We start from the raw sequence: 24190 nt of genomic DNA, 5'->3' as shown, positions 1-24190 counted from the left end.
CTACACCAAGCAGCATTTGCCATCTGCTGGCTCATCAACTAAATGATCCAAATCCCTTTTGAATCTGCTTGCATTGCTCCTTATCATTTCTCTGTGCTTCCAGTTTTACATCCAACCAGTGGAGATTCCTTGCACACAGTGCTCAGCTGAGGCACAGTGGCAGAGAAATGGGAAACCACATGATCTTCTCATACCTAGGGTAGAGTATCCTGCCTGCATTTGCCACTTGCTGCATTCACATAAGAAAGAAGGGTTCCCCTCGGAAAAAATTAGGCTCACATATGCTTCAGCCTACTTAAGATAAAGTTTGGCTTTAAGCCCGGGCCCTGAGCTGGAGGACAGCTTCAGGAGCAAGGCAGTCTCTTCCACCAGGGATCCCAAGATGGGATGCAGCTTTCAGAGACCTCATCTGGTATGCCCCCACCAAGACACAGCACGTACTCCACTGCCCACCTCACAGCTCCCATAATGTGTCCTGGAAGTGGCACATTTGTCCACATCTCCTTTTTGTGTGTGCAAGGGCCTGCACATGGGGAAAGGGGAAAAGGAAAGAGGAGCATGGAAACAAGATGAGATTTCACTCATATATAAACCAGCACCATCATAGCCCTACAGGCAAAATTATTGATTTCCTCTCAGCCCAACAGGGCAATTTGTGAAAATCCAGCACAAAGACCTAATTGGGTCACCCAGTTGTGGCCTTATGGTACTTGAAGGGAGAATACAAAAAGATAGACAGAGACTATTTTCAGGGGCATGTAGTGACAGAACAAGGGGGAATGACTTCAAACTGAAAGAGAATAGGTTTAGATGAAATAGTAAGAATAAATTCTTTACTGTGGGGGTGGTGAGGCATTGAGACAGGTTGTCCAGAAAAGCTGTAGATTCCTGGGAGCTCAAGACCAGTTAGATGAGGGACTGAGTAACCTGGTCTAGTGGAAGATGTTCCTGCCCATGGCAAGGGCGTTGGTACTAGATGATCTTTAAGGTCCCTTCCAACCCAGGCCATTCTATGATGATTTTATGAACTTGTTCTGAAATACCTCAGGAAATGTCCTGTGTGTGGAAGGCCAGATGTATGTGTAAGAATCAGGGGTCAGCTGGGGACACACATTTTTTCTAGGCTCTGAGAACCAGAATAGTGTGGGCTAAGCACTGATACTTTTAAAACAGGGGTTTGGGGCAGCTGATGCTGTGCTGAAGCATGTGCCACACAGCATTCTCTTGGAAACTCTTTTCTGTCTCAGCAATAGGAACTCTGACTTGCTGGTCTGTTGCCTTTGCCTTATTTTGTTTCTCATTTAAGGAAAAAAAAATGTCTTGAATCACCCAGAGTGAGCAATCTTTGGGATGATTTTTTTGGTCTTCCCTTGAAAGCATTGCACACACTTGATGGATTAGCAGTTGCCTATCCAAGCTACATTCAGGTAAGAGAACTAGACAATCTGTGCATTGCTTGCAAATTTTCTAATAATTTATTTATGTGGAAAATGACCACAGAGTGGTTCGTTCAGAAGGTTACCATTTTGCAGCTGTTTTAGGGTCCACATGTAAAATGATCTATTTTTTTCTTTACAGTTCATTGATTTTCTGAATCCCAAGTTCAGAAAGACCAAGCTTGATTTCAAACATTTTCTGCTCCCATTTATAGCATTTTTACATGGTGATTTGAGTTAGGACTGCAAAACATAGATTAAGCTATGAACGTCACAGGAAATAATTTGTGCTATGCCTTTCTCGGGCAGGCAATCAGCATAACCAGCCAAAGTAACTTGTCCTTGGCTGTGACTGGAGATACTACTTTTAATCCCCAATTTTTCATGTTTAAAACCAGCTGGAGTTCTAGATGCTTGGCATTTTTGAAAAACCATTTTTAACTCTAATTGAGCATGGAAAAATTAGCGTTTACTCCTTACTACACTCACATCCTCTGTTCTGCTACAACAGTGCAGTAGGAAAAAAAGAGTTTTGCTAATTCATGGCATTCTTTATTAATATGTAAATCAGAGGAATTCATCACAGTCATGAGTGGAAACATTTTTCATAGTCTTCCTTTTAGTCTTAGGCCTCTAATAAAAGAATGAAGCTCCATGAATGAATTTCACTTAGTTTCATGTCTGAAGAGTTAGCATTCTGGGAGAACAGTGACAGCCAATATTCAGCATTTTTAAACAGAAAAACTGCTGCAAGCTTGTTTAGACCCATTCCTGTACATCACAGCTGTATCATTTGTACAGCTCACAGCCTCACAGAACTGCCTGGAATTTAGGAGTGTGATTGGACCATGCACCTCTAGGATTATTCGATTCACTGGAACTTCTCAAAACCTTCTCTATCATAACATTTAGACCCCACCTGGCACCTCAGTCCTGGTTTCTCTTCTGGCAAATTTGCATACAATGAAAATAGGACAGGGATCTTGCAAAAAGGGAAGCATTTCAATGTTTCCTCAATGACAGTAAAATTTGCTCTATGTCATAATATGAAGCAATTTAAATTCTCTCCAAAAATGCTGCAGAGACCTCTGTCTACATGCAACCCAACCAAACCAAAAAAAACCCAAACCTGGATTGACCAGTTTCCTCCTTTGGCTCACAATCATCTTTTCATACCTCTAGCCTCAGCAGAGATTTTTTTTTTCCTTTCTACTACTTTCTACTACTGGCATAGTTGTAACACTCACGCCATTTCGTCCTTGCTGACATGCTGTCCTCTTTTTTCCCATTTTACTATCCACATTCTACTTGTTTATCCCTTCCTTTAGTGTTGTGGCAATTCTGACTCTCTCTGGGACTCCACACTGGGCTGAGAGCCAGCATAGGCCAGATCCATTCAAGAGGCTGTTTTCTCACGAGCTGTCAGCTTCCCTGTACCTCAGAACAGCCAAAGGATAAAGTGTTAAGAAGACTGTGATGCATGGCAGAGAAGTGAGAAGAATATGAAAGACTGACTTTTGTGACTAACATTCATTTAGCTAATATCAAACATTCCAAACCCCAGACATTTACATATGAGCTTGACACCCTAGAGTCTGTATAGTCAGGTACATTCAAGGTTTGCTCAGCTGTGGGTATCTAAATTAGGATAAATTAATTCAATCCTTCACTTCTGGTTCAAATTGCATCTTCTGTATCAGCATTCACTAAATCCACTACATCCACTTCACTGATGCCAATACTATTTTTCAATATTTACATTCTTAAAAATAACACAAGCCATAACATGAAAAAGTATGCCAGAGTACAGCTCTGTCTTCCAAAGTACCTCAGGATCTTTTCTGCCTGTTAACTGCAAGTAGCAACAGAATCTGTAATTTGTTTGGTATTCACCCTTACTCAGGAACCCCGAGAGACAGAACAAATACACTGACTAATTTCTACCATGGAGAAGCTGAGCTCTCCTATGGCTTTAGAGAGAAAGAACCCTAGCAATAATTCCTTGCCTCTGTGCAGAGAGAAGAGAATATGTAAGCCTGTTTGAATGTTGTGAATGACATCCATTAAATCTCTGATCGCAATACCCACCAAAAAAAAAAAAAAAAAAAAAAAAAAAAAAAAAAAAAAAAAAGAAAATCTTGGCAGGAAGTAAAATATGTGGGCTTCCATACAACTGAGATCTCAAAAGATTCTGAGGAGGAAAATACTAGCTCCAGGCAGAAAAAGAGAAAAGAACTAGAGGTAACTGGCCTCATAAGAGAAAAATCCTTCCCCTTCCTAGAGTTCACAGCAGAAAATGAACATTTCAGAGGGTAAGAACTCTCTTCCTATGCAGCTTGTAAACAGGTCAGCAAGGGGCCTTGCAAAGTCCTGCAGTCAGCAGGGAGTGCATCTGCTGGGTCACTGTCAAGAGAGATCCATGTCTCTGGATAGGGAGAAACAGGGCAATTAGGTAAGAGACACAGCTTTAGGCTTCCTTATATTTTTGTGATCCAATATGTCTACCCAGGGTTTTGTTGTTGGTTTGAGGTTTCTTCCAGTTGTCTGACAGTGACTGTTGTTTTGAATAGACTGTCCTATATTGTAGCAAGCAACTGCTTTAGGCAGAACCCTGTATGAATGTCTGTGTCCAACAATGCTCTGAGCTCAGCTGGGAACAATCAAGAAACTGTAAGAACAACAACAAACAACATCAAGGACTCCAACTTCTCTTTGAAACAGAGAGGCAAAACTTGTAGTTTTGTAATTAGTGAGTATTAGCCTATGAAGACTAAGAAAATAAAAGGCCAACAAAATAAAGGTACACATTATATCTATATATGCATAGTATACTCTTACTTAATATCTTTGAGTACTGAGCCCCAGTTTCAGATTCATTAAAAATCAGGCTGCAGGTGGCAATCCAATAATGTATTTTTGCTCTTCACACAAGCAATTTTGCATGGAGGGAACTGCTGAAATGGAGATGCCAGAGCACTATTGAGATGATGTAGAAATCTCTGCAGATGTGCAATTTTCATCTAAAATAAATTCTGCTGCAGTGTCCTAAACTGTTTCAGCACAAATTAGCCAGAATAAAACTTATTTTTATGAATTCTTCCCAGTTGCAAGGGCAGATGCAACCCTGATGTATGACTGGAGGAGGATTCTTCACCATTCAGCTATGCTCACAGGGTCTGCACCAGCTAAGAGTGTTGCACCCACCAATGGTAATAGGCAAGAGGAAGACAGAACAAAGAGATCTTTAGACTCTTCAGTAAATAAACACTTTGTGTAAAATAGGCCTGATACACTGCTCTATTCTGGGCACTAGTGCACCTCTCCAAAATGATTCCTGGGGGGTAAAGTAGGTTTGTAAAATAAAGCCATGAGAACAGGCCCACATGCTGGTATAGTAAACACGGTGTTCAAGCAGCAGGAAGAATGATGCACAGAACTCAAATGACTTCAGAAGGCTAATTAATTACTTTATTATACTATATTATACTATAACTATATTACACTACATTACACTAATAAGAACTATCACTAAACTAGGATAACTCGTGTCTCTCTGCCTGAGTCCCAACACAGCTGTGGCCTAATTGATCAATTAATCCGAAACACCATCACCAGAATCCAATCAAACAATCACCTTGGGTAAACAATCTCCAGAACACATTCCACATGAACATAAACACAGGCGAAGCAAATGAGGTAAGAATTGTTTTGATTCTCTCTTCTCTGCTTCTCTCAGGTAAAATCCTGAGATAGCTAAGTCTCTCTCTGTTCAGAGGGTATGTGAATACCACATGCCAGAATGTTTTACTTGTCTTAGCTGGGCAGTTTGAAGACATGAGACAAATATATATTGGTGACACCTTTCCCTTCAACCACTGGTCCTGTAATCTGCAGTAGTAACACAACAACCATATTGCTCCATCATTAGCAAAATGCCTGAAGCTAAGGTTGGCTCTGATTCTTTCCAACAGCATTTCCAGGTCTGTTTGTTTTTCATAATTGCTTTGCTTCCCACAATTTTTTACCTAGTCTTTATTTTTGCCTTGAGAATGCCTTTTGTGCAAAGAGCCTCAGAGCCAACTCCCCTGATGCCAGGCCCAAACAATATAGACTGATGCTCTCTGCAAGTTTTGATTTTATGTTATTTCATCCTTTCAGGACTGTTCTTAGTTACACGCTGAGAAAAATGTTTGGGGGGGGGGGGGGGGGAGGAACAGGTTGGTTGCAAGTGTAGATTATCCTGCAGAGGTTTGGAGGGTTTTTGTTATTTGTTTGATGTTTTTTTTTCTGTGATGTTTAAAAATCCTACCAGTGGAACAGGGATTAACTAATTAATCATAATTGTAATAAAACATTTATTCCGCTTCAAAATATCTGACTGCACTGTGGCTTAGGAGCTAACAAAAACAGGCATCATGATTAAAAGGTAGGTGTAGGCAGTGATATGTAGTATATTAATGCTACAGCTGAGATTTTACAACAGCAGTTTCACTGGTTAACATGAAACAATAGTGCTCGGCCAGGAAACGACTGCAATAATCCTGCAGCTTTTACATGTCAATATTTAGGGCATTACTACGGCAGGCTGTGTTACTACAGCATTGCAGGAGTTGTGAAATGCGTCTCGGCCTGCGAGAGCGGTGCGGGACTCCGGACGAGCCCGCTGCCCTCCCTGCGGCTCCGCGGCCGGGCCGGGAGGGCGGCGCTGCGGCCGGGCACTGGAACAGCCTTCCGTGCCTTGGGCGGAGACACGCACCTGAGCGAATTACAAGGCTGAACCTGGTGGTATGGAAGGGTCCAGAGACACAGATGGATTCAGTGTCTCCTATTCTCATCCCTGTGCTGCCCGAATAGCAATCGCCTCCGAATGTGTGCCTGAGAACTGAACCCGAGTTGAACCCACCCAGCGCGAATTCGACACAGGTGATCCTTCCAAGAGCTCCTGAACCAGGAGAACTACAGAGTAAGAAGTAAGGACCTTTCTCCCGTGGAACAAAGAAAAAGACCACTGCTGCTATTCTCAATTGTTTATTTGTCTGTCACAAATGCTGCTCACAGCAGCTGCAGGCTGGTGATTGCCATGGTAAAACGGTGAGCAGCAACTGGTTGTCAGTTTCACCTTATGGACTCTTTCTGGACATGGATGAAGATGGCAAAGACATCTACGATACAATCAGATTGGCTCTGGTAGAGCCAAGCAATTGGAAGTGCTCTGCTCTTTAAACATAACTACCTGCAGACCAGCAAAACAGCAAGCAATGGCATAGCCCAAGTTTTCTTCTTCCTCTGTGCACTGGCAGAAGACTGGCGCTCTGTTGGCCCTTGCATCGGTGTGTAGTTGACAGGCCAACATTGCCCTGGGAAATACGTGAGCCTAGAAAGAATACACAGAAATATCAGCACGGGGAGGGATCTTCCATCGGTGGCTTTACATGCCCTTTCTGACAACATGAGATGCAGAGATATCCCGACAGAAGCTCTCAGAGGCCACAGCAGCCACAGTCACTGCTTGGTAACGCCTCCTATATGAGGCTGCAAATAGCATGGCCCTGAGCCTCTCGGGTTTCACCTGGAAATGCCTTTGTGCTGAAGTTACTGAAATTACATCAGACCTACTTTCCGTAAGTTGGAGCAGATTTTGACTCAGAAAGTGAGATTTATAGGTAATGGCTGCTCAACAATAACACCTCATTGAGATGCCCCACCTGAAACCCCAGTCCCACTGAACACCTAGTGCCTCTCTCCCAATCCTCAGATTTGATTCCAAACTCAATGAACACAGCAATAATGCTTTTACTGAAGTCAGCAGGCTTGAACCAGGCTTCACCCTGTAAATATTTACCAATGACTAAGCAATAAACCCAGTTCCAGTGTGGCTACTAAACCAAAGATGTTTCTCTGTCAGTTCAGGAGCTCACTGGTGAAAATGAGTTATATAGAGGGAGTGAAAGCATTAAAAGACAGAAGATAACTCACTACTTTTCTTTTTTGGCCCATTTCCTAGACTTCCCTATTTTTATCATCTTTTTAACTTTAATTCTGTTTTCTGTTTCTTCCTAAACTAATATTGGCCTATTTTAACTAACTGTATCTATTCTTTGCTCAAAGTATAGAATGGCTATTTCAGATTTTTTCACTGGTAACTCTTACCCCAGCTATATTTCACAAAACAAAATAGCTGTCCCCACATGCCTCTCTAAATAATTGTTGGTTCCTCTTATAATTTGCTTATATGTCAGTTTCTATTTAAAAATAAAATACAATCATTGACTAACCATTTTAAAGCTGTTCTTGCTAACTTAAATTAATCCCTATTCCACTTGTCTTTCTGCCTTTCTGCTCCACAACTGCCCCCTAGAGAAATAGCTCTGTAAGAAAAAAAAAAAATTGCACATATCCAGTCATGCAATACTTTTAACAGCTAGTTTACTCCAGACTGGCAAGGACTGGGATTGGTAGTCACTGTCTGGCAAAACTGGAAAATACTGGCCCAGTGAAATGGATATATCCTAGATAACATATTTTTAAAATAGTATTTTTCAGAATTTTTTTTCAGGTAATATAATTGCTGATAAAAATTAGACTGAAAGCAGCCAGCCACAATGTCTCCAAAATTTGATATAAAGCTGGTCAAAATTCTAGTTAATGCTTTCCTCTGGCAGGAAACACCCACATTGTGAAGACAAGTTTCATTAAAATACTGAGCAAAAGTCAAATATTTGGATTTTTCTCATGAAGGTGCTAAGAGTTGAGCTATAAATAATTCTCAAAGTGAAATGAAGCAACCATTCTGGCTAAAACAGCTGATGCTCAGCTGAGAGACACAGACCTGAACTCAAGTTTTTCTTATCCTGCATGGATATCTTAAGCAGTGTGTAACTAGATATGGGTGAAAGGCTGGACATTCGTTGAGTTTTTGATGTTATCAAGGAAAGTAGAGGGGAAAAAAATTGAAATGGTAACATTTTTCACAGAACAGGATAACTGTGGCTACGCAGACGGAGAAAAGAAGGTTTCCCATAAGCCCTTGTCTTACAGAGACAGCTTTATCCCTGGAACTAAATCCATATGGGTCTGAGTCCATCTGACTGGTGTGGTTATAACCAAATTGGAGTTTTGCCTAGTACCACTGGGGATTCATAGCAGATCTGTTTACGTAGACACAATTGTAGGACTGCAGCTATTTGTTATTTATATAACAAATTCCATATACCAGAATCAGAAGAAGTCAATAGTAATTTTTATGTAAATTGCATAAAGTAGCACAATTAATAAGGCTGGTGTTTCTAAGTATTTCTCTCTTGTTTCCCCTACATTCCCACACCACTATTACACCTGCTTTCCTATACAGGAATCTCTCCCCACAATTGGCCTTCTGTTCTTTCCAGCCTCCCCATGAATACACTTCAGAGTACCCCCAGCGTACTGAAAGGAGGTTGTAACCAGGTGGGGGTTCACTCTCTTCTCCCAGGCAACTACCAACAGGACAAGCTGTGCCAGGGTAGGTCTGGGTTGGACATCAGGGGTAATTTCTTAATGGAAAAACTTGTTAAATGTTGGAATGGACTGCTCAGGGAGGTGGTGGAGTCACCATCCCTGGAGATGTTCAAGAAAGAACTGGATGTTGCACATAGCACTATGGTTTAGCTGACAAGGTGGTAACTGGCTAGAGGTTGGATTTGACAATCTTGGAAGTCTTTGCCAATCTAAAAGATTCTGTGATTCTGCATTTTTAATTGCAGAATCACATGGGGAGTGCCAGTAGGTGTTATTCCTGTATCCAGCACGCGAGTGGAACACGCAGGCCCTTCTTCTGTGGAGGAAAGCCCTTCTACAGCGAGGGTGGTGAGGCCTGAGGCTGGCTCAGCTCCAGTCCTTCCAGGCGGACCCAGCCTGGTCAGGGACAGGGCTGGGCGGTGACCCGGCTCCCGGCCAGAAGGGCGAGCACCGCCGCAGCCCCGCTCGGGCCTTCCCCGCCCGCTTTCCGGCCGCGGGGCGGTGCCCGGCCGCGGGAGCCCCGGGCAGTGCGGAGCACGGCGACTCCCGGCGCCCGCTCCGCTCCCGTCCCGCTCCCGAACCCGCGCCCGCCCGAGCCTGCGGCGCGCCCGGCCGGCCGCCAGGGGGCGCCGCCGCCCCGCGCCCGCCGCAGCCCGTCCGCGCGGCTGGAGTGGCGCGCGAGCTCTCGCGCCGCGCCCCGCCCCTCCCGCCGTCACGTGCCGCCGCGCGAGCGCCCCCGCCGCCGGGCGCCTCTGTCCGTGCGCGCGTGCCGCCAGGGGGCGCCGCGGCCCAGGGGCCCTGCCCGGGCCGGCGCGCGCCGCTTGTTGACCGCGCGGCGGCGGCGGGTTGGTGGCGCGAGACTCTCTCGTGACGCGCTCGCGGGAAGGGAAGGGAAGGGGTGGGGGTGGAGGAGGGGCCGTGCCGGGGACACCGAGCGAGGTGCGGGCAGAGGGAGGGGGGGGGAGAGGGAGAGAGCGCGGCTGGCGCTGGGGCGGAGGAGGAGGAAGAAGGCGGGCAGGAGGCGGCGGTTGCGTGCGTCCGTCGGTGCCGGAGGGGGAGCCGCGATGTGAAGCCCCACGCACACACACACACACACACACACACGCACGGCCCCGCAGGGCAGGAGGCGGCGGCGGCGCTCCCGGGAATGTGCGTCTGGGACGCGGCAGAAGGTGAGCGGTGCGGAGCGGGCTCTTCCCCCCACGGCGGGAGGGACGTGCGGAGCGTGGCTCGGGGCCGGGCGAAGGCAGGCAGGGAGGAAGGGAGAGGAGCGGGAGGCGGACGCGGGGCCCGCAGCCGCTGCCCTGCCTCCCAGCCCCTCCCTGGGCCCGCGGCCTGGGCCTTCCCGTTCTCTTCCCGGCGCGGGAATGGGGGGAAGGGAAGGAAGGGAAGGAAGGGAAGGGAAGGGGGCCGGCGCGCGGCGTTATGTAACCGGCGCGCGGGGCCTGGGCCGCGCGGGAGGGGGACACGGGGACAGACCCGCGCGCGCCCGCGAGGCGCCGCGGGGGCGCGCCAGGTGCGCGCGTGTCCGGGTCACCCGCCCCGCCCCGCACCTGTGCGTCCGTCTGTCTGTCTGTATCTGTGTCTGTCACATGGGGCCTGCGCTGTAGACACAACACGGGTCCCCCAGGCAGAGCGGCGGAGAGCGAGGCTGTGCCACAGCTGTCTGCCGGCGCGGAGGGGTCACTGCAGGGAAATAGGCTGGAGGGGGAGGAGAGGGGAAGCCCGAGCCCTGGCGCTGCCGTGCCCTCTGGAGCGCTCCCCGCGCTGTAGCGGCGTGAATCTTGTCTGCGGTTTCCCGTAGTGTTTGTCACAAGTTGTATTTGCTGAGCAATAGTGCTGGGTATAACTGGTGTGCAGAAGGGAACAGGGAGGACCTGTGCTTGATGAGTAAGCCTGTGCTTACCAAGACTGAGGGACAGACGTGTTCACATCTTGACCCCTTCCCAGTCTGATTTTGATGCTTTTTGCTATACAGATACCATTGACTTGACCTGTGATACTGAGCTAAAAGCCCCTGATGGGAAATGGGCTGTAATGGCATGTTAACCTTAAGAAGGAAGAGGAACGTAGCACGTTTGTTTCTTTCCTTTGGTAGACAGTCTGTGTTGTGTGCTGTAATATTCCACTGTTCCTGATGCTTTAAAATTAAGATTACAGTCTTCAAAATGACAGGGCTGTGAATAATTGTGTTAATAAGTGTCTTAATGAAAAGATTAGTTGATGTTTGTTATGCATCTTGATCTAAGATCCTGCCTCAAATTTGACACCATAATCCAAAGAACCAAAACCAGGGGACTTTAATTTTATAATCTGAATTCTTTATTCATTTAGATGCAATTGTTGCTCAAATAGAACTGTTTTGAACAGTTACCTAATAACCATTAGTTGCAAGAAGTTACAGCTAAAATTTTTTTCTGGAATAGTCCTGTCTTACTAAGGTTTATGGCATTTTACCCAAATTTCTGACAAATTCCATGCCATCTTGCCTCAAGCATGTAGTTATTGTCTATTACCACCATATTGGACTTTCATTCAGTCTGTTTCTTCTGCTGGATAATGTACCAAATCCCCGTTAGTAAATAATCCCAAACTGTCACAGTGGAGGTCACTGGTAGGACAGTGTTAAGTAGAGGCACAGTGCAGACACCTACCTTGTGACTCACTCACGTTTAACTTCTTGAAGAAAGATTGTTTTAAAAGCAAAGCGCTAATAGGAAAAATTCATGAGTATAATTCAAGCCTCAACTGTGAAGTGATGGTATGTTTTTTTCTGTATACAGTATGTCTTTTTTCAGTACATTATTTAGTAATGAGCCCTTCAGTCCTAGGACTGGTCCATCTTTCTGAATAGTAGATACACTCTGGTACAGCCTGTTCTGGTGCAGTGATAGTGTATTGTAACAGAGTGCCAATTTTCATTAGTTGTTTCTGATCTCTTGACCCACATGACTTCTTGAATGAATTTTTATGGCAAGTTTTCAATCTTTATGCCATCCCTTTCATTTACTAGAGAGATTTAAAAAATAAGAATTAAATCTGGCTTTGAGTAGGTAGAAAAAAATTAACGTGATTACACAGACTTTTTTTTAATAACCCAGGACAAGCACGAACAAAATAACTGGCCTGACCCTGCCATGTACTTTCCCCATTTAATTTGTTAGCTATTGTTTATTTCATAGAGAATGTTTTTTGTTTTTAAATTCAGCATTTTTCTCTTTGAATTAAAGGGGTGTATTATTATCACTGAGATTTCTGTCAGCTCTTAGGAGGTTTTCCTGATATATGTATAACAAGGGAACTAAATATCCAAATGTTGAAACCCTTCATCCAGAATACAAGGTAGATTAATTTGGTGATAGTGCCACATGTTTACTTAAGCATAGCAAAATGAGGAAAAAATTGGAAACGAATAGAAATGAGAGTGGCCATGGCATTATGAAAAAGAGTTGGAAGTAAGAGAGCAAACCTTAAGTGGATGCAAAAAATCATGAGGGATTTTTAGACACGTGTCATACACTATACTTGTGGAAGTGTCTTTGTCTAACAGAGAGGTATTTGTAGTGCTCTGCCCCAAGAGCAGGTTTTTGCTCTATTGTGGAAACCAGACAGCATTTAATTGGACATACAAATGTTTTTAGGGAAAAGGGCTTGCTGCGTCTGTGATCCCCTCTCTCTGTATTTCACGTGGAATATCTGGTGCTCATAAGATAGAAGTCAGAATTAGGAAAGGCTTCTCTTTCATTGCTCAGCAGAAAACAAACGAGTATGCAGAACAGCCCTGAATTCTGGGCTGTAATGATAACTTCCATTCCTGTGGCTTTTATTTCAAAATTGACTTAAGGACTGCTGCTATTGTAGCTGAGGAATCTGTGACCATGAAATTCCCCTAGGAGATACTTTTAGTTTGGTATACCCATAGCAAGGATTGTATATTCCATATTCCTTGCTTTAAATGCCTAGGTAAACTGTGGTCCCTGAATTTCAGAGTTAGCTCTTGGGTAAAGGAGCTCTTTTCCTATCTCAAGGTTTCAAGTTTCCTAGTTGGTATTCTACCTATTTGGTAGTACTGAAACTGGTGATTTGAAATTCAGTTACTTGCAGAAGTAAAGATTAGTCATGCTGTGGTTAATTCTGTTGGTTTTGTTTTTCCATTCCCAGCTACATATAAATACTTTACCCAAGTCCCAGTGTAATTGAATTCTTGGTTGTAACCTCCTTATTTGGTTTGCCTCAACTAATGCACATCTCTTCAGTGTCTTGATTTATGAAATCAAGAACAGGGAAAGAACAGAGAAAGGTGGATTCTCTTAGGAGAAGACACTGCTCAGGTACCTTGCAGAGTCATTCTTGCACATGCAGGTGGATTGGTTTGAATGCCAAAGTGAGAAAGCAGTGCAGAAGCTGTGCAGGGTAGGGTCAAGAACTACTCTAAGGTTTTTCCATATTAACACAGAGACTGGCAGTCTTTGGTAAGGTGAGGTATGTGGTGTATTTTGGCAGAATCCTGGGGACTGTTGATAGTATGTTTTGTCAGGTTCTAGTTGTCAGTGAATATCCAAAGTAAAATAAAAGTTCTGTCTTCCATGTTCATGACTTCATCACTTTGAGCTGACTCGCATCAGGTGTTTGTTCAGGGCATGATGAGTTAGCATCTTGAACAAATGTTTGAGCTCCACTGAGGTCATTTTGGAAACCTAGGAGCTGTTGCTTTTTAAAGGAAGTGATGAAATTACTATTAATTCTTACAAACAGGAAAGCCCCTGACCCCATGGCATGTAAGGTAAATGATTAATGCGGTTTCCCAAGTAGTGTGAGTATATTTTACCATTCTGTAAAATTGAGTGTAACTCCTAGCTGAAGTAAAGAACTAAAATAATGATTTATATTGAAAGGATACTGTTTCTGACTTCTGAATCTGCTTGTTTTCAGGAAACATTAGAGCACTCGGCTCAAATACTGCCTTTTCAGTCACAACTCCTTGATTTTCCTGCTGTAATTTCATTATTTGTTAAGCAGTTCCAAGAGTCCTCTTAATAAATCAATTGTAGGAGAGAGGTACAGTTGTAATTTGTAATGACTTTTTACTGTAATTTCAAGCTGATTTGAAGTTTTACGTGTTGCCCCTTCCTGTAACTTCTATATTGATTTTTAACCCAAGTTTTACAATTGTAGCATTTGCTTGGGATAGGCCATTTTTGCTCTGTAGCCATTTTGTGTTGATCTGTCTCCACTAAGCAGCAGTGTAACTTCGCTGGTTTTATGTCAGAGGTGCTTAAAATACCAATTTAGAACCAGTACTGGCCAAGAACACAATTCAGATTTGAGTTTAAATTAAAGGATCTTGAAGAATTAGAGCATTTGTAGTTTTTTGCTGTATTTTTCCTGGAAAATACAAAAAAACTGTGCTTTTCATATTTTTCTTTGAATCTAGGAAGAAACTTGGTAATATGTTGGGTCAGATCAGAAGTTTGTTTTGTTAACAATAAGCAAACACACGGAAATATTTTCGCTTTGTGTTCTGAGCTTCTGTTGTTTGTTACCTTAAAAAAAAAAGTTTTTATTCCATTTATCTATTGAACAGATACGGACTTTTAGCATCCTTGGCGTCCAGTGTCAGATAATCTTCAAATAAACTAGGCTATAGATTAAAAAATATTTCCATTTCTTTTGATCTCTCCACTTGCTAGTTTTATCTGATTCTTCCTAGTCTTGTTGGTCTGAGTTGATGAAAAAAAAGTACTATCCGTGGACTAAAGAAAGATGTAGAAAACTTGAGTAGAAACTTGAAGCTTCAAGGCTAAACACAGAAGCCTTATGTTGTGAAGATTTTACTTCAAAAAAGCTTTTGCAGCTTTGAGAGTTTCAAAGGCAATGTCAGAAAAGCATTTGGGAACTTGACTATGCAATGTCAGTTGAAATTAAGTAGTGTCATTCAAACACTGCTGTGAACGGAAAATTTACTTATTTCAATACTGAATCTGTAGTTATCAATGCTTTTGCTGGTGAAGTTGTTGAGTTCTTAGAGTCTTGCTGCCCATACATGAGTAAAGAGTCCTCCTTAGTATCTGACATCATCTGCCATTTGCAAAGTGGATGCCTTCTCTCTTGTTTTCCTTGAAAAGCCTGGTAGGATCAACACTTGCTCAGTGGTAACATTGGGTTGACCATAAAGCACAACAGCCTTGGGCATATCTCCTAAAAAATCCCCAGCATCATCATGGAATAGTCAGGGTTGCAAAGAACATTAAAGGTTGTATAGCTCCAGCTCCCCTGTCATGGGCAGGGACACCCTCCACTAGGCCAGGTTGCTTAGAGCTCCATCCAGCCTGGTCTTGAAGACTTCCAGGGGTGGGGCATCCACAGCTTCTGTGAGCAACTTGTTCCAGTGCCTGACCACCCTTACAAGGAGAGAATTTCTTCCTAATATCTGATCTAAAGCTACTCTCAGTTTGAAACCATTCCCTCTTGTTCTGTCCCTACATGCTCTTGTAGTAGTCTCTCCCTTTTTCTTGTATTCTCCCTTCACATACTGGAAGGCCGCAGTTAATCACCCTGAAGCCTTTTCTTCTCCAGGCTGAATAATGCAAATTCTCTCAGCCTCTCCTTATAGCAGAGGTGCTTCATGCCTCTGATCATCTTGGTGCCTCTTGTCTGGACTTGTTCCAACAGGCCGGTGTATTTCCTGTGCTGGGACCCCAGAGCTGGACACAGCACTGCAGGTGGGGTCTCACCAGAGCAGAGCAGAGGGGCAGAACCCCCTCCCTGGCCCTGCTGGCCACACTGCTTTGGCTGCAGCCCAGGCTATGCTTGGCTTTCTGGGCTGTGAGTGCACATTGCTGGGTCGTGTCCAGCCTCTCATCCGCCAACACCCCTAAGTCCTTCAGGGCTGGTCTCGATCGGCTCATTCCACAGCCTGTATTGATTCCAAGGGTTGTCCCCACCCGGTGCAGCACCTTGTGCTTGGCCGTGTTAAGCCGCATGTGCCTTTCATTACACTGGTGACAGCGCTGACCCAGGGCGGGCAGTTGTTTCTGTGCCAGTCACTACTGCCAAAGTAAGTGGTCAGTCTGAGTAGCGACCACTCGCGTTGGTCAGCAATAAAGACCAGTTTGTTGTATGTGCACGTGCATACAGATATCCATACACAGGTGTATAGTCAAATACCTAAATCAAACAAAAAGATGTAGTTTCTTCTGAAGGATTTCACCCATCTCCTGAGCTGAAGTCTGGGGAAGCTGAAAGTAGCATATGTCAGGTTTTCACAAGCACAGTTCCTCTGAATTTGATGTTAATAAATTCAGAGCATCCACAGATTCCTTGCTTTGATCATCTCATGAAAATTTTGCAGTTATTTTTGAATAATTACACCTCCACTTACCCACTTTTTCTGCCTTAAGTTTTTCTTTAGCTTTACAAGAATGTTTTGGTTTTGCCTGAAAAGTCTTAGAAAGTCCTAAATCATTCAGCAATAGCAACTCTTCTCATTATTTGGAGTGGTGATCATGAGTTTACTTAGGCTACCTACTGACTTCTTGGCCTCTGCCTTAGCATAGGTTGCTTGGGGAAGACAGGAGTTGTGGGACTGGATTGTCATACTGAGTGCACAAACTGAAAACCTTCTAAACAAGTTCTGTTTATTTATTAGTTATAAAATTAACATCCCAGTCTTCATTTTCAAAAAAGAAAGATACATAATTCTCCCTTCTCAAATATTATAGATAGGTAAACAGAAGGGATTGAAGGAACACTAGGCAGCTCATAAGCTCATCTTGTTTCTTGCTTTGGATACTCAAGTCCAAGAGAGCATTTCCTTTTGGTGATTTAGTCCTTTCACTGTGTTGCTATTTAGAGTCCTAATTTCACAAAGTGTGTTTTTTATTCTGATTTTACTTAATGGTTTTTATTCTGAATTCTAGGCACTTAGAAGTTGGCATAAAGATTATCAATGTGCAAAGTCCTTTTGGGGTTGAAGCCCCAGAAGAATTTAAGCACAGAAAAGAAACTAAGCCAGCTGATGGAAGTTTGCTGAAACTTATAATTGTATTGTGGCACTAAGAACCCTTGTGTGAAAGAAGTGATGCTTGAACTACAAAGTGAATTGAACTACCTGGTTACATATAGCAATAACATATGCGAAGAGAAGCTGTTCATCACTGGAGAACTCTAAAGGGGCTCGGGAGGTCATGACTTAGACAAAAAATGCAGGAATGTTGAAACTGAAGGCCAGTCTTCTGTAAGCAGAAGAAGAAAACAGGTTAAACCACTACTTGTGACAGGCTATAAAGGGACTGCAGCTACTACTGAGTGTTATTCCTAGAGGGGAATTGATAGTTGGTTTCAGGTAAAATCTGTCTTCCTATTTTTCAAAGAATTAACCATCTCAAATGCCATGTATAAAAGCAAAAACGATATATTGAAAGCAGGTTGTTTGAAGCTGGTGTAGATTGTACAGTGATCCTGATTTCTGGACCTCATGCTCATGCTTCCTCAAGTTGTGACAATTAAAACTTGTCTGTCCCAGACTCCCAAGTTAGTTGTAACAAGGTATAAAGACTTTTGTCTTGTACAGCTCTGATATAAACAGTTACCTGCTATACAACTTTTGTGCTGTTTTTTGTGTTATTGTGACATTTAGCCAGCAAAAGAAATCTATATTTCTAAGTTGTTACTTGTGTGTTAAGTATTTAGTCCATGATTGTACTGATTATGAAAAACTGATCTGAAATAAGGATCATTTTGAATTGCAAAAATAGTCAGTTTGGAAACTGGATTAGTTTAGCAAAGACTTCTCTTTCTAGGGGACCAACTGAACTGGAGGTTCTCATAGTATCATTTCTTTGCTTTCAAGTTCAAATGAAAGTACACACATAACATAGTTTTAGAATAGTTATCTGCTCATAAGGAGTTGATTCTGAATGACTTGGGGGTTTTTCTATGTTTTATGTGAGTTGTATGGTATTTTGCCTTTCTAGCAAATGCCATGGATGCTCATAATTTAGACAAATGGTCTTTTTAAATTTCTCAAACAGTTTTTTCTAATATTTAAATTGCCCAAGATTTTGAAGTTTATTCTTTCCTTATTTACACTCTCATCTTTACAGGACATGGAGGTAGTGTTGGGTGTTTTTGGGGATAGCTATTGGTTCAAGCATCCTTCAGCTAATTTCATTTCTCTTGGTTTAAAATATCATCAAAGATTGAACTGCAAAACAGAACATGCTGGGTAGCCCTGCAACATCAGGTGCTCGTAGTTAGCAGTGCTTATCCTGTAGGGACAGGTGGCATAAGACATTGAGCTGTTTGATTGTAACTTTTTTTTTTAAGCCCTTACCCTATGGAAAAGGTAAGGTAGCCTATCCCTCTGGTTTATTGCAGGGAAAAAAACATAACCAGCATTACTTAGTGAACAGTAGCCAGCTCATTGGGACTCTGTATTTACATTTATACTGCCATTATTTATAGTCATGACCCAGAAGTTAATTTCTAGAAATGGCTAAGATAACTTTAAGATCCCATCCATTTCTCTTTCTTTGCGTCTGCTTTGGCTTTATCTGATGCTTTTGTAAGTCACTTTGTCTTGCTAAACTTGTGGAAAGCAAAACCATAATATTATGTCATTTTTATGTTGATTTAGTGGGCTGAATTGCACATAGCACAGGTGTGAACATAGGGGTCATGTGAGCTTGGAAGTACTGTAGAGGTTGGGGAAAACCTGTTAGGCCAGCAGAGGCTGAAGAGCAGAGTCATCCCTTTTGGTAGTCAGCCAACAATTTGGCTCAAAAATGTTAGGAAACTTCACCCTGAGACTTTATTTCCCACCTAGAATAAAATTCAGTTGCTTTGCAATGTACTATTTAGTAATTTTAATGCGGAATAGTAGTGCTAACCTTGAATTGTATGAAATCACAGGTGTTTAGGCATATAATATCTTTAAAAAAGCTTTTGACTTTTTTATGAAAGTTTTTTGCTGGATTCTGGACTTCTTAATATGTGGTAGAAAATAGTTTCCTACCCTGTAGCAGCAGCTCTTTTCCAGAAGACTCAGCCAAGAATAGGACTCTTGTGCTTAGAAATGTATAAACATGTAAGATAGTTCTTTGCTCAAAGGGCTTGAAGACTAGTGCCAAGCAGAGTGGTGAGTTTGATGTGGGAGCTGGAATGTAGAGGCATGAAACTCAAACAAGCCACAAAATACCCACTTGATGGAAAAAGTTTCTAAGCCCTACTGAGCTGGGATGAATTCAATCTACAGTTCAAGGAGAAGATTCTGATACTCATTAGCAGTGGCCTGAGACACCCGTATTTCTGCTGGAGTTGCACCTTTTATATAGCCTTGTGGCATGTGAATATGTTAAATAAATCAAGTTCTTTTGCAGTAGAGGACAATGACAGCATGGGTCTACTCTGGTCAGAAATGCAGAATAGCTTTTACAGTATGTTATACTTCCATGCAGCTTTCAGTTACCAAAAAATTGGATTATCTGGATGGAACATAACTTGTGTGATGTATTTAGACACAATTTTGGCAGGGTTATTTGTTGAGTCAGAGTGCAACCTCATTTTATCTTTGGAAATAGTTCATATGTAGGGAAGAACCATAAAGTTTATATTCTGCCATGCTCAAGTTGACTACTTGAAGAGGTAGCAAAAATACATCTGCACTGTATATATGCTTGGCAGAGAGACTGGTGAAACGTATGACAGAAGCAGGAATTAGTACTGCACTGGAATTAAAAAGCCCATGACAATCCTTTTTCACCTCTTACAGAGTCACTGAGATCTGTATTCTGTTATCCCAACCATTTTCCCCCATAATACCTATGGTTTTTGTCTGGTTTGGACCCCTAGCCATGTTACCCCAACTGCCCAGGATAATGGAAAGCCAATGTCTTGCTATCATTTATAATACAAATATTTTAAAGAAATAACTTTCTTTAGTCTGTACTATGGATGAGACTGAAACAAATATTAGCATCAACATTCAGATCTACATTCCTTGCTGTATAAGTCCTATATGCACCAAGACATGTTTATAGAATTTATATAATGTACACTTAACATTTAATTCCATTACCTGATCTGTGGACTTTGATAAGCAGTCTTTAGTACGAGGGTTAAGTGGTTGTGGATTGGGAAGTATAATGCTAGACCTGTGAAGCAGGGTGCAAAGAGATGTTACATATCTTTGGCTGTGTAGACTATTTCTGAGCCACTAGTGATGTACAAAACATCAAAACTTATTGTTTCTCTTCTAGCTTAAATATTATCCAATTAAATTTGAATTTTAGCTAACCCTGGCTTGTAGAATGATAAGATTTTAACTTTTATATATGATCTAGAAGGAGATAGAGGGTCAAATTATGCTAATTTTGACCACTGGAGTTCTTAACTTTAGTTTTTTGCTTGCAAAGTTATTTCTCTTGCACTGAAAAACACGAATGTATTCCTAGGAATACTGTTTATATCTTTTCAGGCTTTTGCAGAGTTTCAAAGTTTGTTGGTGTTCATTTTTTTAATTGCAGAAGATTTTGTTATGGTCACAGGTTCAGAATGTGAGCATTTGAATTTTATTTAAAAAGCTTTTCTCTGGGCAGAGGGTCACTTTGTAGCTTGTTGTTCAGGCTCTAGAAGTAACCAAAAAACAGTAACTATAGTGGTTTGCTGAGTCTCTGTGAATTTGTGCAGAGAAAACTGTTCTGAAACAATTTAGGTACTTTAGAGAAAGAATTACAAGAAAAATGAACTCTTGTCTGAAATTGGCTTGTTTGTGATGGCTGTTGGAAGTCCCCTGTCTTGATTTCTACCCACCCACATCTCATCTACTTCCCACCTTCACAGGTTCTTTACTAAGTGTTTCTCTTACTCATCCCTTGAGGGGAGATCATCATACCATCCTTACATTTCTCATTTCATGAACCAATTAGCATTTTCCTCTGGTTTCAAAAATCTTGGGGAAGATATTTCTCATGCTCAGTTGTTCCTTAGGTTTCATCAAGGCAGCTATAAGTGGTTACTTTCATTTTCAAGGAAAAATTCACACTGTGAGGACAAGTCTTTAGCAGAGAGGTTTCTCTGTAGTCCAGAAGCCTTGGTTTATCATCCAGTTCCTGTAACTATAAAGGGAGAAATTAGTCTCCCATGTTTTCATATCAGCATTGGGAAAATAATCCGTGACCCTGAAAGGGAAGACTTGAGCCAGAGGCATCTAGTAATCACTGAAGTACCATGTTCCTAACCTTAGTGTTCAAAATTTAAGTGGACTGGCTTAGGTGGACTGAGTCAAAAATTGCATTTGCTAAGGAAATGGTAAATCACTCTCAGATGTTTCAGGTAGGAATTATAGCCTAGTTTCTCTAGTTTTGCAGGCTCTAGAAAGACATCTTCTGAGCAATTGTTACGTCAGGTTTTTAGCACCTTGACCTAAGTAGTTTTGTTTAATTCTAATTGTAATCAAACTCTGCATGTAACCATGACTCTGATTTTAATTGGCTTCACTTTCAGACTAGAGATCTTTCTTCCTCACCTTCCAGTGTCCTGAATAAAAATGAAACATGTTTCAAGGTTTCAGAAAAGCTGATTCTTACAAAGTCAGTTCTTCAGTTTATCAGGCATTAGATATTTTAGTTTAAGCAGGAGGTCGTTGTATTGGGGTCAGAGTTAAGACCTATCAAATCCTGTCTTCTCAGTGATTTGAGTTGTGGTGATTTGTAGTATGCATTTTGTACGGTCTTTTTTTTTTTTTCAGAGCAAGAGTTTATATTTGTATGAGTTGTTTTTATATGCTCTTAGAATGATAGAACAGTCCATATTGGAGGAGACCTCAAAAGAGTACCTAGTCCAACTTTTCATGGGTAGGGAAGCCTGCTTGAGGTTATCTGGTGCCCTGTCCAATTGCAACATGAAAATCTCTAGAGACGAGGACTCTGCTGGGTTCCTGTGTTCCAGTCATTGATTGTTCTCACTCTAAAAACTATTTTTCTTTTGTCGAGATGAAACTTCCTGGTGCAGCTTGTATCAGTTGCCTCTTATGCTCTCCATGTGGCTCCTTATGAAGAGAGAGTCTCTGGCATTTTTGTAGCCACCCTTTAAGACTTTGTCATCCTTTATTAAGAGGGAGAAAGAGTTAGTTAAACTTCTGGTGTCTCGTATGAGCTCATACACTGATATCTGTAGTATCTAAAAAAACTAGATGACAGTTTCATTAATGTTTTTTCTTTTTCCATGAACTTACCCTTTTCTGTTTTTCCAAGAATTTCTTTGTCGAAAGTGATAGATGTGAAATACATTTCACTTCAGCTGATGGAAAAATACAAATTTTCCATATGAAAGAAGTTATCAAGCCATTTTCACAATACACTGTCCTCTACAGGAAAAAGTCAATTTTGTATCTTATGTGGTCATCTAGCTCATCTTCTCTGTTTCCTCAGTGTTCCTTGAGAGTTCTGTTGTACCTACAAATGCAATCCAGACCACTAAAAATTAATTTCAGAAGGCCTGATGTCTTGGAAACAGGTCTCTGGGTAAGAAATGCAGGTACCTAGAGGGGAAATACAGCAGTCTGAGAAGGGGTTGCTTTGTTGTGGATGTTGGTGTAGAGCTCATCTCCTTGACATGGGATTGATCTTCATAATTGCACATATAACAATGTGTACATCAGTTGTGTATCAAGTTACAAGCAACTGTTAGCATAGAACCAAGTGCATCATGATCTTTCTGTTTGTGGAGGTCCTGAAACAAAAGAGATGCTTACCTTTTCAAAATACCTGCTACCTTGCTTTGACTATAATTCTGTGTTTGCCTCATTTGACATATTTGCAGTAGTCCGTGAAAGTGATAGTACTTAAAAAAACTTCTGCTGCATCTATGTCTTTTTTTGCAAACCTCAGGGTGCTTTAACTGGATATCAGAGTATGCCTGCTTAGTCCTCTAGGACAAACGGGAATTAAGAAACAAAAGCTAGAACTCACTTTCTAGTAGGTTCATAAGAAATGGAATGTTAATACAATAAATGAGGCAGTAAGTGGCCTGGATAGGAAAATGGCCAGAATGTGTTGTCATCTCCATACACAACTGTATTTGCTTTCTGGTGAGCTGGAAACTGAGTGAAGCTTCTGTGCACTTCTTACTGGACAATGCTGTGGATAGTCCAGAGACTCAAAAGCAGGCAAGGATGGAAATAAAACCAGTTGACTTCCTTTTACGTATTTACTGTAGCTTTGCATGGTTTTTAGGGAGGATAAAGGAATATAAATTAAATATTTAATGAAATAGAAGACTTAAGACGGTCACCTTTTTTAGTTTCAGAGACTTGTCTTGATCCTCTAAGAGCTGATAGACCTAAAAGACTATTTTGTCTTTTCATTTAGAGAACTATTTTGGTTGGAAAGTGAGCAATGTAATGGCAGGCAGTGACCTCATGATCTTACCACATCATTAATCAATATTCTAAAATCAGTTTTACAACAGCTGTAGTAAATATGAATCACTTGGGTGCAGTGAACACTTGGCCACAGTCCAAGCACTGCTTTTTCTATCCAGTTCCGCTCTAGCCAACTACGAGCTCATCTGGGGACATAGTGGTCCAGGGATAAGTGTCTTGCATAAAGGAAAACTGAAATTTGTCTGGTTGGGTTTATTTCTTTATTTATTAAGCAATGCAAACAAAAAGCCCCAAAGACTCAAATCACAGACCTAACTATAGATCATACTAGGTCATTTAAACAGCTGCCTTTTCTTTGACCATAAGATCACCTTTGATTTTTTGCTTTGATGTGATGTATTGCATTACAGCAACATATGCTTGGATGTTTTATAATCAGCTGCAAATCCAGTGGTGAAATTAAGCCTGTCTCTAATACCAGGAGGGGGCTGCCTGCATCACACCATGTCTATGGTATCAAACAGGAAATAAAAGATAGTTCATGACCTAGACAATATTTTGCATGGATATTAGCAGTTGTAGTTGAGAACCTTTTATTATTCCTTTTTTAATAGGAGATGTATGATGAACAGAAAGAATTTAATAAATTGTAATGGACAATGAACATGTAAGGAGTTTTTTATATTCAGGGTGAATAAAGCAAAACGTGTATATGTGGTTTTTGATATGTCGCAGAAACCACAGTATGCATTACTACAAAACTGAGGAATCAGGTTTTATATGCTCTTGCATTTCTAGATTGGCTGTGAAACTTAATACTTCAGTGAAGTATTCAGTGAATACTTCAGTGATTTAAAACATTTAATCTTTGTGA

General features: G+C 41.8%; 1 protein-coding gene and 1 long non-coding RNA gene across 4 annotated transcripts in view; one reads left to right on the top strand and one right to left on the bottom strand.

The window, feature by feature from the left end:
* Positions 1-6448: 6448 nt before the first annotated feature.
* LOC110474859 (uncharacterized) lies at positions 6449-24136 on the bottom strand. The gene is made up of 2 exons (XR_002466168.4): positions 10487-24136; positions 6449-6810 (listed from the first exon to the last, which is right to left on the bottom strand). It is a non-coding gene; the product is annotated as an uncharacterized LOC110474859 (long non-coding RNA).
* Positions 9723-24190, top strand: part of REV1 (REV1 DNA directed polymerase) — a 55227-nt gene continuing 40759 nt past the window's right edge. Inside the window, exon 1 of one of the 3 annotated variants that reach the window (XM_085557470.1) lies at positions 9723-9778. The gene's annotated coding sequence lies outside the window, so the exon portion shown is untranslated. Of the gene's footprint in view, positions 9779-9856; positions 10106-24190 lie in introns of those variants that run through there. The other 2 variants (XM_021546718.4, XM_021546720.4) reach the window with 2 other exon arrangements.

This window comes from Lonchura striata, chromosome 1, assembly GCF_050655825.1.
Source record: "Lonchura striata isolate lonStrDom1 chromosome 1, ASM5065582v1, whole genome shotgun sequence".
Classification (NCBI taxonomy): Eukaryota; Metazoa; Chordata; class Aves; order Passeriformes; family Estrildidae; genus Lonchura; species Lonchura striata.
The sequence above is the reverse complement of the archived record's forward strand: the minus strand, read 5'-3'. Positions and strand labels throughout refer to the sequence as shown.